Genomic DNA, 12,500 nt, shown 5'->3' with positions numbered 1-12,500 from the left:
GACTGTACAGTATGAAGGATTACCCAGATATAACAGTATATAGCCCAGCACTGTGAACACTGACTGTACAGTATGAAGGATTACCCAGATATAACAGTATATAGTCCAGCACTGTGAAAACTGACTGTACAGTATGAAGGATTACCCAGATATAACAGTATATAGTCCAGCACTGTGAACACTGACTGTACAGTATGAAGGATTACCCAGATATAACAGTATATAGTCCAGCACTGTGAAAACTGACTGTACAGTATGAAGGATTACCCAGATATAACAGTATATAGCCCAGCACTGTGAACACTGACTGTACAGTATGAAGGATTACCCAGATATAACAGTATATAGTCCAGCACTGTGAAAACTGACTGTACAGTATGAAGGATTACCCAGATATAACAGTATATAGTCCAGCACTGTGAACACTGACTGTACAGTATGAAGGATTACCCAGATATAACAGTATTTAGTCCAGCACTGTGAACACTGACTGTACAGTATGAAGGATTACCCAGATATAACAGCATATAGTCCAGCACTGTGAACACTGACTGTACAGTATGAAGGATTACCCAGCTATAACAGCATATAGTCCAGCACTGTGAACACTGACTGTACAGTATGAAGGATTACCCAGAAATAACAGTATATAGTCCAGCACTGTGAACACTGACTGTACAGTATGAAGGATTACCCAGCTATAACAGTATATAGTCCAGCACTGTGAACACTGACTGTACAGTATGAAGGATTACCCAGATATAACAGTATATATTCCAGCACTGTGAACACTGACTGTACAGTATGAAGGATTACCCAGAAATAACAGTATATAGTCCAGCACTGTGAACACTGACTGTACAGTATGAAGGATTACCCAGCTATAACAGTATATAGTCCAGCACTGTGAACACTGACTGTACAGTATGAAGGATTACCCAGCTATAACAGTATATAGTCCAGCACTGTGAACACTGACTGTACAGTATGAAGGATTACCCAGAAATAACAGTATATAGTCCAGCACTGTGAACACTGACTGTACAGTATGAAGGATTACCCAGCTATAACAGTATATAGTCCAGCACTGTGAACACTGACTGTACAGTATGAAGGATTACCCAGATATAACAGTATATATTCCAGCACTGTGAACACTGACTGTACAGTATGAAGGATTACCCAGATATAACAGCATATAGTCCAGCACTGTGAACACTGACTGTACAGTATGAAGGATTACCCAGATATAACAGTATATAGTCCAGCACTGTGAACACTGACTGTACAGTATGAAGGATTACCCAGATATAACAGTATATAGTCCAGCACTGTGAAAACTGACTGTACAGTATGAAGGATTACCCAGATATAACAGTATATAGTCCAGCACTGTGAACACTGACTGTACAGTATGAAGGATTACCCAGATATAACAGTATATAGTCCAGCACTGTGAACACTGACTGTACAGTATGAAGGATTACCCAGATATAACAGTATATAGTCCAGCACTGTGAACACTGACTGTACAGTATGAAGGATTACCCAGATATAACAGTATATAGTCCAGCACTGTGAACACTGACTGTACAGTATGAAGGATTACCCAGATATAACAGTATATAGTCCAGCACTGTGAACACTGACTGTACAGTATGAAGGATTACCCAGCTATAACAGTATATAGTCCAGCACTGTGAACACTGACTGTACAGTATGAAGGATTACCCAGATATAACAGTATATAGTCCAGCACTGTGAACACTGACTGTACAGTATGAAGGATTACCCAGATATAACAGTATGTAGTCCAGCACTGTGAACACTGACTGTACAGTATGAAGGATTACCCAGCTATTACAGTATGTAGCCCAGCACTGTGAACACTGACTGTACAGTATGAAGGATTACCCAGATATAACAGCATGTAGTCCAGCACTGTGAACACTGACTGTACAGTATGAAGGATTACCCAGATATAACAGCATATAGTCCAGCACTGTGAACACTGACTGTACAGTATGAAGGATTACCCAGCTATAACAGTATATAGTCCAGCACTGTGAACACTGACTGTACAGTATGAAGGATTACCCAGCTATAACAGCATGTAGTCCAGCACTGTGAACACTGACTGTACAGTATGAAGGATTACCCAGATATAACAGCATATAGTCCAGCACTGTGAACACTGACTGTACAGTATGAAGGATTACCCAGATATAACAGCATATATTCCAGCACTGTGAGCACTGACTGTACAGTATGAAGGATTACCCAGATATAACAGCATATAGTCCAGCACTGTGAACACTGACTGTACAGTATGAAGGATTACCCAGCTATAACAGCATATAGTCCAGCACTGTGAACACTGACTGTACAGTATGAAGGATTACCCAGCTATAACAGTATATAGCCCAGCACTGTGAACACTGACTGTACAGTATGAAGGATTACCCAGATATAACAGTATATAGTCCAGCACTGTGAACACTGACTGTACAGTATGAAGGATTACCCAGATATAACAGTATATATTCCAGCACTGTGAACACTGACTGTACAGTATGAAGGATTACCCAGATATAACAGCATATGGTCCAGCACTGTGAACACTGACTGTACAGTATGAAGGATTACCCAGATATAACAGCATATGGTCCAGCACTGTGAACACTGACTGTACAGTATGAAGGATTACCCAGATATAACAGCATATGGTCCAGCACTGTGAACACTGACTGTACAGTATGAAGGATTACCCAGATATAACAGCATATCGTCCAGCACTGTGAACACTGACTGTACAGTATGAAGGATTACCCAGATATAACAGCATATGGTCCAGCACTGTGAACACTGACTGTACAGTATGAAGGATTACCCAGATTTAACAGCATATATTCCAGCACTGTGAGCACTGACTGTACAGTATGAAGGATTACCCAGATATAACAGCATATGGTCCAGCACTGTGAACACTGACTGTACAGTATGAAGGATTACCCAGATATAACAGCATATAGTCCAGAACTGTGAACACTGACTGTACAGTATGAAGGATTACCCAGATATAACAGTATATATTCCAGCACTGTGAACACTGACTGTACAGTATGAAGGATTACCCAGATATAACAGCATATAGTCCAGAACTGTGAACACTGACTGTACAGTATGAAGGATTACCCAGATATAACAGTATATATTCCAGCACTGTGAACACTGACTGTACAGTATGAAGGATTACCCAGATATAACAGTATATAGTCCAGCACTGTGAACACTGACTGTACAGTATGAAGGATTACCCAGATATAACAGCATATAGTCCAGCACTGTGAACACTGACTGTACAGTATGAAGGATTACCCAGATATAACAGCATATAGCCCAGCACTGTGAACACCGACTGTACAGTATGAAGGATTACCCAGCTATAACAGTATATAGTCCAGCACTGTGAACACTGACTGTACAGTATGAAGGATTACCCAGCTATAACAGTATATAGTCCAGCACTGTGAACACTGACTGTACAGTATGAAGGATTACCCAGATATAACAGTATATAGCCCAGCACTGTGAACACTGACCGTACAGTATGAAGGATTACCCAGATATAACCGTATATAGTCCAGCACTGTGAACACTGACTGTACAGTATGAAGGATTACCCAGATATAACAGCATATAGTCCAGCACTGTGAACACTGACTGTACAGTATGAAGGTTTACCCAGCTATAACAGCATATAGTCCAGCACTGTGAACACTGACTGTACAGTATGAAGGATTACCCAGCTATAACAGCATATAGCCCAGCACTGTGAACACTGACTGTACAGTATGAAGGATTACCCAGATATAACAGTATATAGTCCAGCACTGTGAACACTGACTGTACAGTATGAAGGATTACCCAGATATAACAGTATATATTCCAGCACTGTGAACACTGACTGTACAGTATGAAGGATTACCCAGATATAACAGCATATGGTCCAGCACTGTGAACACTGACTGTACAGTATGAAGGATTACCCAGATATAACAGCATATGGTCCAGCACTGTGAACACTGACTGTACAGTATGAAGGATTACCCAGATATAACAGCATATGGTCCAGCACTGTGAACACTGACTGTACAGTATGAAGGATTACCCAGATTTAACAGCATATATTCCAGCACTGTGAGCACTGACTGTACAGTATGAAGGATTACCCAGATATAACAGCATATGGTCCAGCACTGTGAACACTGACTGTACAGTATGAAGGATTACCCAGATATAACAGCATATGGTCCAGCACTGTGAACACTGACTGTACAGTATGAAGGATTACCCAGATATAACAGCATATATTCCAGCACTGTGAACACTGACTGTACAGTATGAAGGATTACCCAGATATAACAGCATATAGTCCAGCACTGTGAACACTGACTGTACAGTATGAAGGATTACCCAGATATAACAGCATATATTCCAGCACTGTGAACACTGACTGTACAGTATGAAGGATTACCCAGATATAACAGTATATATTCCAGCACTGTGAACACTGACTGTACAGTATGAAGGATTACCCAGATATAACAGTATATATTCCAGCACTCTGAACACTGACTGTACAGTATGAAGGATTACCCAGATATAACAGCATATAGTCCAGCACTGTGAACACTGACTGTACAGTATGAAGGATTACCCAGATATAACAACATATATTCCAGCACTGTGAACACTTACTGTACAGTATGAAGGATTACCCAGATATAACAGTATATATTCCAGCACTGTGAACACTGACTGTACAGTATGAAGGATTACCCAGATATAACAGCATATATTCCAGCACTGTGAACACTGACTGTACAGTATGAAGGATTACCCAGATATAACAGCATATAGTCCAGCACTGTGAACACTGACTGTACAGTATGAAGGATTACCCAGATATAACAGCATATATTCCAGCACTGTGAACACTGACTGTACAGTATGAAGGATTACCCAGATATAACAGTATATAGTCCAGCACTGTGAACACTGACTGTACAGTATGAAGGATTACCCAGATATAACAGTATATAGTCCAGCACTGTGAACACTGACTGTACAGTATGAAGGATTACCCAGATATAACAGCATATAGTCCAGCACTGTGAACACTGACTGTACAGTATGAAGGATTACCCAGATATAACAGTATATAGTCCAGCACTGTGAACACTGACTGTACAGTATGAAGGATTACCCAGATATAACAGTATATATTCCAGCACTGTGAACACTGACTGTACAGTATGAAGGATTACCCAGATATAACAGTATATATTCCAGCACTGTGAACACTGACTGTACAGTATGAAGGATTACCCAGATATAACAGTATATATTCCAGCACTGTGAACACTGACTGTACAGTATGAAGGATGAGCGCTGTGTCCGTGTCCTGCTCCGTGCAAACATGGGAGATGGATTATAAAGCAGTATACAGTTAATCTGTAAAATCCGTACAGTTAACCAAATCACTAAATATTACGCTTCTGACTACTGTCATCAACTAATGTAAAGTTACAGTCTTACTTTTATTTTAAAGTCATCATGGATGCTGATACACTGTTTTAGCCACTATAAATGACTGGATTGCTCATGACGTCATAAGTAAAGCTACTACGCTGCCTTATTGGTATTCTCTAGTATTTCCTCACATTCTATTGAAGTAATAGGAAATCTGATTTTAATGAAAAACATTACCTAACGAGTCAGTTCTTTTATATCTGAAGCCTCCCTGTACATTCTTACACGTAAAAGTCGAGAATTTTCCCTGCTTATTAAAAGTTACTTTCATCTTCATTACAATAGGGAATATCAGGAATACCTCCACCACGGGCTGGGGCGCCATGTGCAATGGACATGCTGCTGCGGGCTCCTGGACAGGACCCCAGCGGCTGTGGCATGTCAATTGCCTCGAGTTGTTGGCAGTACGCCTTGCCCTGCACCGCTTCCGGGCGTTGCTCAGGGGTCAACACGTACTAGTCCGCTCAGACAATACCGCCACTGTGGCGTACATCAACCATCTACGCTCCCGCCGTATGTCACAACTCGCTCGCCACCTCCTCCTATGGAGTCAGAAGCATCTGAGGTCGCTTCGAGCCATCTTCATTCCCGGAGCGCTGAACTGTGCAGCCGACGAGCTCTCACGGCTTCAGCCCCTCCCTGGAGAATGGCGACTCCATCCCCAGTCGGTTCAGCTGATTTGGGACCAGTTCGGGGACGCGCAGATAGATCTGTTTGCCTCTCACGACTCGACCCATTGCGCCCAGTTCTATTCCCTGACCGAGGGCACGCTCGGCACGGATGCTCTGGCGCACAGCTGGCCGCAGGTCCGCAAGTATGCGTTTCCCCCAGTGAGCCTTCTTGCGCACACTTTGCGCAAGGTCAGGGAGGACGAGGAGCAGGTCATTCTGGTTGCCCCTTACTGGCCCAACCGGACCTGGTTCCCCGAACTAGTACTCCTCGCGACAGCACCTCCCTGGCCGATCCCTCTGAGGAAGAACCTTCTTTCTCAGGGACGGGGCACCCTATGGCACCCTCGTCCCGATCTTTGGAACCTCCACGTGTGGCTCCTGGATGGGACGAGGCAGGTTTGAGTACCCTACCACCAGCGGTGGTGGCTACCATCACTTCCGCTAGAGCGTCGTCCACGAGACACGTCTATGCGTTGAAGTGGAACCTCTTCGTCAACTGGTGCTCTTCTCACCGAGAAGACCCCCGGAGATGCTCGATCAGTGTTTTGCTTTCCTTCCTTCAACAGGGGCTGGAGCGAAGGCTGTCTCCCTCCACCCTGAAGGTCTATGTTGCCGCCATTGCCGCACATCATGACCTCATCGAAGGTAAGTCGGTGGGGAAGCACGACCTGGTCATCAGGTTCCTGAGAGGAGCGAGGAGACTAAATCCTCCTCGTCCTCCTCTCGTTCCCTCTTGGGACCTCTCAGTGGTTCTAACTGCCCTGAAGAGTGATCCCTTTGAGCCCCTGCAATCAGTCGAGCTTAAGTTCCTGTCTATGAAGACAGCGCTCCTGGTTGCACTGGCCTCCATCAAGAGGGTTGGGGACCTGCACGCATTCTCCGTTGACGAAGCGTGCCTGGAATTTGGGCCGGCTTCCTCTCAGTGATCCTGAGACCCCGGCCTGGATATGTGCCCAAGGTTCCTACCACTCCCTTTCGGGACCAGGTGGTGAACCTGCAAGCGCTGCCCTCGGAGGAGGCAGACCCAGCCTTGGCACTGCTCTGTCCAGTACGCGCTCTCCGCGCCTATGTAGACAGAACGCAGTGTTTCAGGACCTCAGACCAGCTCTTTGTCTGTTATGGTGGGAAGCTGAAGGGAAAGGCTCTCTCCAAGCAAAGGTTGTCTCACTGGATAGTGGACACCATTGCTTTGGCTTACCAGCAGCAAGGTCGACCGTGCCCCCTTGGTGTGACTGCCCACTCCACCCGGAGTGTGGCGTCCTCTTGGGCTTCAGCGCATGGCGCCTCGCTAACAGACATCTGCAGAGCTGCAGGCTGGGCGACACCTAACACATTCGCCAGATTCTATAATCTCCGAGTGGAGCCTGTGTCCTCTCGTGTACTCGCTTCAACCAGCTAGTTCCGGACCCGCTCAGGTGTCTTCGCTTGCTCGCCATTCCACTCCACGGACTGGATACGTGCGATATTTTCCTCAGGTGAGCTTCTCCGAAAGCCCTGAGCTCCTCCAGCACTCCTGACGTCGGCGCCAGTGTCTATTGCCTGTGCGTCGGCTAGGTGCCTCCCGTGTGCATGGTCCCTCCTCTGAGCGACCCCCACATGTGTATTTCCACTGTAAGCCTCTCTGAGCGTGTGTCTTCCCTTGGCAAGCCACCTTGCCACCCCTGGGGTTGAAATATTCCACCTGCGGCTGGACACCCCAGTGTTTTCCATATGCTTCCTTCGGGTCATATGTGTATTCTCTAAGTCCCCCCCCTCCGGGCTGGCATTAATTGCATACTTCCCCTAAGCTTGGGATATGCTTCCCAGTGTACCTTGGTATTCCTGTGTTATATGGAGTCCTTTGTCCAGGCTGACAGGGATCTCGATTTACGCAGGGCACTGGAAGACAGCTGAGAAGGTGGCGTGATTAGACTGGTAACCCCATTCGTCGTCATCCGACGTAACTCGGAGTGACAACGAAAGGGAACGTCTACGGTTACGTATGTAACCCTCGTTCCCTGAGTAGGGAACGGAGACGTTACGTCTGCCTGCCACTTTCCGCTGTACCGCGGGGATCGCCTGAGCTCAGTCTTGGCTCCTCAGCGAAGAAACATATCTGCTTGCTGCCGGCTTCCTCCTTTTATACCCACGAGGTGGGGCGGAGTTACGCCATGCAAATTCCGCAGACCCATGGCATTTCCTTGCCATTGGCTCGTTTTGTAATACTCGAAGTTGATAGGCTTTCTAAGCGAAACCCCATTCGTCGTCATCCGACGTAACGTCTCCGTTCCCTACTCAGGGAACGAGGGTTACATACGTAACCGTAGACGTTCTCCTGTGTATTTAAATCCTCAGTTTCTTCTGTTCAATGTTCAGCATTGTCTTTGCTAATTTATGTAAAGCCGTTACATTCGTCTGAGTTTCGTGTCTTTGTTATTTTCCATGTAAATATTGCAAATAAACAACGTTCGCTGCTAATAGCTCCTCGAAACCAGCCGTCGCAGCACGAACTCTCCAGTTTTACACTCCAAGCACAACTACATAATATGCTTTCAAAATCCTCAATATATTTTTATTAATCGGTTTGAATAAAGGTAAAAGATGTCGGTTTTCCTTGGCTTCCTGTTTGTAGTTTACTGTGTGTGTTTTCCAAACTATTCATCTTCTCAGTTTTTGACCCAAGCTGTGTGTGTGTGTGTTGTTGAAATGAGGATTTATCTAGTCAAGCCACTGTTGTTCGTTTTATGTCTGTTTTGCACTACTAAGGAAGGCTTCAGCCTTACCGAAGCAAGACACTTAATCTGTGGCAAAAGAAAGTAGTTCCTCTCACTCTTCTAATGTTCTCTTATAACCCTAGTAATGGTGGATTATAACAAATGAAATCCTTTTTCTATTCCCAGATCAAACCAGAGCAGAGACACTGGCCCCGAGCTTCAGAGGGATCGACCCGCCAGAACACCACGAGATTGAGTACAACAATGATTTGGAAATGTTGGCCTTTGTTTACCTTTCTCCAAACCAATCCTCCATTCTCACCAATGCAGTGCGAGACCAAACTGGAAGTTCCTCACAATTGCACGTCTCAACCAAGACTTTGGACGTTATTTTGAAGCGGTCACAAACTGAGGTATCCGTTCAAATCCAGCAATCAAGGAATATCCAGTCATTGATCCAGGTGAAGGATGAGCAGAGACACTGGACCCGAGAGGACTGAGCTGCCAGAACACCAGATCTCCTTGAGAACCAGATAAATGCATTCAAGAGACTCTAGAAGAAAAGGTGCACCTGAACACCTCACATCCCACATGATGTTAAAGGACCAGATTCACTAACAGTGTGTGTGTGTGTGTGTCAGCACAAACCCTCTTTTGGCCTTGAAAACTACCTTAGCATTTACTACAGACAAGCAGTGAGATATTCGAGATATTCGAGATATTCGAGATATTCGAGATATTTGAGATATTCGAGTTATTAGAGATATTAGAGATGACCTTATGCATATGCTTCTGCAGGAGTTGTTCTGTCGGACCACGGGACTTTCTGATGGAGGAGGAACAGAGAGTGTGTCATTCCTCCACTCGCGCTCTTTTATCCGGAAGACGTTATCCGAACGAGTTTGCTAAGCCACATTATTTTTACACACTTCCCAATTAAACAAACTCCATTCAGCTCATCAGCTTGTTAGTAGAGACTTCGAGACTAGATTAGAGAGACGTGTGCTGTTGTTCCTGAAGACACACCAGTGTTGGAGAACAAGCCTATTGAAGCCTGTGTCCGGCACTGCCGGTGTGAAACAGGATTTATCGCAGTGTTTGGTTGTGGTGGTGTGTTTTACTGCCTTGTAAAATCATGGAGTAAAAAGTGTTGGAAGCAACAGTTTTCTAAAAGCAGCTTTTGATCAAGTATAATGGTTTCCTGTAAATGTTATGAGCTAGAAAATACTCTGGTGTCTCTTGTAGAAAGTGGAGATGCAGAGAGTGTAATTCAACTTTACACAACATCCTACTCCTGTGTGTGTGTGTGTGTGTGTGTGTGTGTGTGTGTGTGTGTGTGTGTGTGTGTGTGTGTGTGTGTGTGTGTGTGTGTGTGTGTGTGTGTGTGTGTGTGTACACAGAGAGATCCAGAGAGATTCTGTGTGAGAGAGAGTAAGAGAGAGAGAGACTGTTTTCATAATTTCATAATCCTTTTGTTTTGTTCTTGTACTGTTATTATTTTTCACTGCTGAGTTTCTTTGAGGCACTTCCTCTTTACCTCCTGTTAGAAAATACACTTCAGTCATGTTGTGACCTGTGTGTTTCAGTCAATAGATGACAAGAGGAAGTGAACACCTCTTTCTTTCTCTCTGTGTGTGTGTGTGTGTGTGTGTGTGTGTGTGTGTGTGTGTGTGTGTGTGTGTGTGTGTGTGTGTGTGTGTGTGTGTGTGTGTGTGTGTGTGTGTGTGTGTGTGTGTGTGTGTGTGAGATTAGAAGGGGTTTCTTTTTCAGAGCTTCTTTTTTCTGACATGCAAACAGATCAGACAGACACACACACACACACACACACACACACACACACACACACACACACACACACACACACACACACACACACACACACACACACACACACACACACACACACACACGTAGCAAGAACAAATGTTGTTTACAAAGGGTGTAATTATGGATTTGAATTCCGAATGTCTGTCAGATTCTTCATATGAAGTGAGCAGTAAATATGAAGCTCTGGGTCTGCGGTGTTTACGAGCGCTGGAGAATTTTTCACATGTTTGTACTTTTAGCTGCTTATAAACATATTCATGCTAAAGTCTCATTGCACTGTATTCAACACACACTGTGCTACACTAACATATGAGCAGCATGTATGTACAAGTTTTACTGCATTTAAAAGTAGATACTTCAAGCTTTATATAGACATATTTTTCATGTCTGTGTGGCAAATAGTTCACTTCATTTTTGTGACTCGCTCCAGAAAGAAGTTCTCTGAAACTTTTTATTTTACAAAAGCACAACGTTTTGTTGTTATTATAAATGTAAACAGATGAAACCTAAACAAAAAATCTTTACCGTTTGGAATGATGCATTACTCTTAAGATATTCCCGCTGTTATGATGAGAAGATCCATGTGAAACAGCACTTTCTTCAACCCCAGAGGATTCATTAATAATGTTTAATTCTCATGCTGTTTTACATTGGCATGCATTCCTTTTAGTTGTGTGTGTAGTTGTGTTTCTGAGTCGAGTTTCATCGAGTGATTCCAGGGCTTGTGGGAAGTGTGTAAAGCAGTGGATCTGACTGCAGGATTCGGGAAATCTGGCCTTCCAGCTCTCCATAATGCAGCCGATGTGGAGATGGCTTGGTGTTTTAATAGGCTTAAGCATAAAAAGCTCAATTGTAATATGACATTCAGATGACATTCAGGATTAGTGTCCATGTTCTGCTCTTCTCGTCTTACTGAGAAACTGCCAGCTACAGATTTAACCACATCTCTCACACACTTTTGCGGTGTAAATACAAAGGCATTTGGGTTCCTCTGACCTTCTCCAGCTCTTCATCAGCATCTGATCTGAGCTTGAAGAGACCGACCGAGACGACGATAGGGAGAATCCCCTGCTGGTCAAAGAAATACTGTACGTTTAACAGAGTCAAATACTGTATGTTCAACCTAACACTTCCTCAGTGTGTGTAAATCCACTTCGAGTTCAGAGTATTTATATGTTCCCACATTCATTTCACACATGTCTAGTGAAAACGTGTGAAATTTTCAACATGTGTGAAGTTTTCGTGATTTACCTCGAAAGAATGGAAGTGAATGTGACAACATGCCCCATAGGTGCAGCACATTATAACATGACCATTTGACAGATTAAAATGATATCTGATCACAAAACAAAACTAAAATATTTTCTCAATAAAATACAAATATATATTTTTTATATAAAATAATGGCATTTTTTAAAATGTAAAATAAACAAATTTTTATGTTTGACAACACTAGAAAACACAGCTATACAACATAATTCCAAACATAATAATAATTATTATTAACCTTTTTCTCATGGTTTCTCAATAGAATTCATAAAAGTATAGAATACAATAGTTCTAATAGGGGCTCATTGTAACGCAGTGTGACAACATGCCCCGCCTGCATTAAACTGGGCTTTAAACCTGGCGAGTGTGTTCTGCTGTTAGATCAGCATTAAACAACTATCTCAAATAACAGATATAAGATTAAAATAATATCAGATTTTATCAG

General features: G+C 43.5%; 1 protein-coding gene across 1 annotated transcript in view; it reads left to right on the top strand.

The window, feature by feature from the left end:
• Positions 1–10,148, top strand: part of LOC143724529 (ERC protein 2) — a 95,597-nt gene extending 85,449 nt beyond the window's left edge. Inside the window, exon 14 of the mRNA XM_077217645.1 lies at positions 9,146–10,148. The gene's annotated coding sequence lies outside the window, so the exon portion shown is untranslated. The remainder of the gene's footprint in view (positions 1–9,145) is intronic.
• The last annotated feature ends 2,352 nt before the right edge of the window (positions 10,149–12,500 follow it).

This window comes from Siphateles boraxobius, unplaced genomic scaffold (genome assembly GCF_051911475.1).
Source record: "Siphateles boraxobius isolate OS27281-9 unplaced genomic scaffold, OSU_SipBor_1 75, whole genome shotgun sequence".
Lineage (NCBI taxonomy): Eukaryota > Metazoa > Chordata > Actinopteri > Cypriniformes > Leuciscidae > Siphateles > Siphateles boraxobius.
This window is presented reverse-complemented; position numbering and strand designations above follow the sequence as displayed.